The sequence below is a fragment of the Boleophthalmus pectinirostris genome, unplaced genomic scaffold (genome assembly GCF_026225935.1).
Source record: "Boleophthalmus pectinirostris isolate CB_2022bp ecotype Guang Dong unplaced genomic scaffold, ASM2622593v1 HiC_scaffold_19, whole genome shotgun sequence".
Lineage (NCBI taxonomy): Eukaryota > Metazoa > Chordata > Actinopteri > Gobiiformes > Gobiidae > Boleophthalmus > Boleophthalmus pectinirostris.
Window position 1 is genome coordinate 11,309,117 of NW_026571140.1, and position 2,220 is coordinate 11,311,336.

Sequence of the window (2,220 nt, forward strand, 5' to 3'; positions counted from 1 at the left end):
AGATTTTTAAAAACTACTCAAAGGCGGTATTCAAGTTAAAACATTTCTTTGTGCATTGTGAGGCGTAATTAACACTAACAGTGGTCGTATGATATTGTGCACACCCATATGTCTTTTATTCTTCTAAAGTATGTTTTGCATTTTCCATCCTATTATGTGTTCAACTTGAAAGAAGTAATAATTGTAAAGAAAAATATTAATGAATAATAATGAATATTTAGTTGTAATTGTCTGAGGTATTTGTGAAGCTTAGATTAGCCCCCTAAAAGTTGTTTAACCCAAGTTTGAAAGGTCTGCAATTTTTTTTTTTTTTTACTTTCCTTAAAATGTTCCACAGTATGGCATTTAAGTATCAATGTAATTTCCATTGATACAATCAAGTATATTGCACAAAATTTACTCTTGTGACCTTTACGTAACCAGAATTGAGTTATGTTTCAGTCACACGTATTTGAGTAATCCTTTATTATTAGTCTATCTACATCTCCAAACCTCAGAATGCTTTGGTTCACCTTGTGATGTCATGAAGCAGTAGTTTTTAAGTTAACAGCTACACCTTTTGTTCAGTAGAGGCTGTTCCAGAGTAGCCAGGCTGGTGCCACCTAGTGCCTCTGCTCAATTTCATTGCTCTCCAGTGACTAGGTCAGGAATCCGAATACACTAGGTGGTTTGCAAGAACCCTGGAAGTGTGAGTCCGGGCACCGGCCAATCAGCAAAGAGCCATACATTCTGTGTTGGCAACGATTCCTGAGATCAAGGATTTAAAGCCGGAACAAAGAGAATGTTTGGTGAATTTTATCAGTGGGAAAGATGTTATTGCTCTTCTTCCTATGGGTTTTGGGAAGAGCTTAATATACCAGTTAGCCCCATTGGCAGTGCAATACATATGTCACGACCAAATACCAGCGTTTGGTTAAATCAAAAAAGTACCTGTCTACCGCAGAGCGAACAAATCCTAATGCTGCGAGGTCAGACGGTTTCCACGAAATGAAATCGGCTGATGAATCAGGCTAGTTCCAGAGCTGAATTTACCTAATAGAGATAGTAAAAACACAGTGGAGCTTCCTCTATTACCACATGACATCACAAGGTGGAACAGTGTTTTTGTCTTTGTAAGAAGAACTCAAAAAATACAACTCCAAGTATGTTTTTGATGAGGAAACAACATTATAACATAAATTTGAAAATTGTGTAATACGGTATGGGCTACTTTGTTTTCAAGTGTTCATTTTGTTAACTTAAATATTTCCCCGCAGTTTTCCTCAGTGTCTTATTTTCCTGACTAAAACAGAATACACAAAGGAATATAAAGCTAAGTTTGAAACATCAACGAGTATTTCCCTGTCAGTGAAATTATACCCCATTACTAGTTCCATCTCCCCCTCCCCTCTGCCTTTCATTCTTCTTATGCCTAAGGGAGCTGATCTTGAAAAGAGCCAGTTATATTGTACAGAACATAAGCAGTCACAATGCACAGGGGAATACAGAGGTGTGTTTGAAATATCCACAAGTAGCTCCCCGTCATTGACATAATGTGATTTTCATACAGTAGGTGCAGAGCAGGCGTAAAATTCTATCTCCTCTTTCATTTGCATGTTTCATATAAGTGTGTGTTCTTATGCTCATAATTCATCTGCTCGTTCCCCAGGGCCCATGTTTGATATTCTTCGATATGTAATGTAATGTAGTATGTGGATAGAGCGAATAAGCTAACATAAGAGTGTAAGGAAGACATCAGCAGCAATACGGTATATTAAGGCTTGTATAATAGTCTTTTCTTACATGCTTTTGTGAATGTAGTTTTCCCCCCACATGTTTAATCTTTAAGTATATGGATCATTTAAGGATTCATGAATATTTGACTTTTTTTCCTACAAATAATGTAAAAATGTTTCATGTTTTGGTAAAACAGTAACAATCCTTAAAGGTGCACTGTGTAACTGAGTGGGTAACTTTTTGGTTAGGGTCAGCCACCTGCTTGTTTCTATGGAAATGTCATAGCTGTGTCTGGAATGTTCTACAATATGACTTTAAATAGCCCTATCTTACATTTATTAAATTACAGATGGTTTTATAGCTCAAAAATGTGAAAAGTAGAGCAACACTGTGAGCAAGATTGACTCTCCACAGACATGGACTGTAACTTGGTCTAGTTTGCTCACCATGAAGATAGAAATGTTTAATACTGTACTGTGAAACATTCCAGACAAAGCAAGAAAA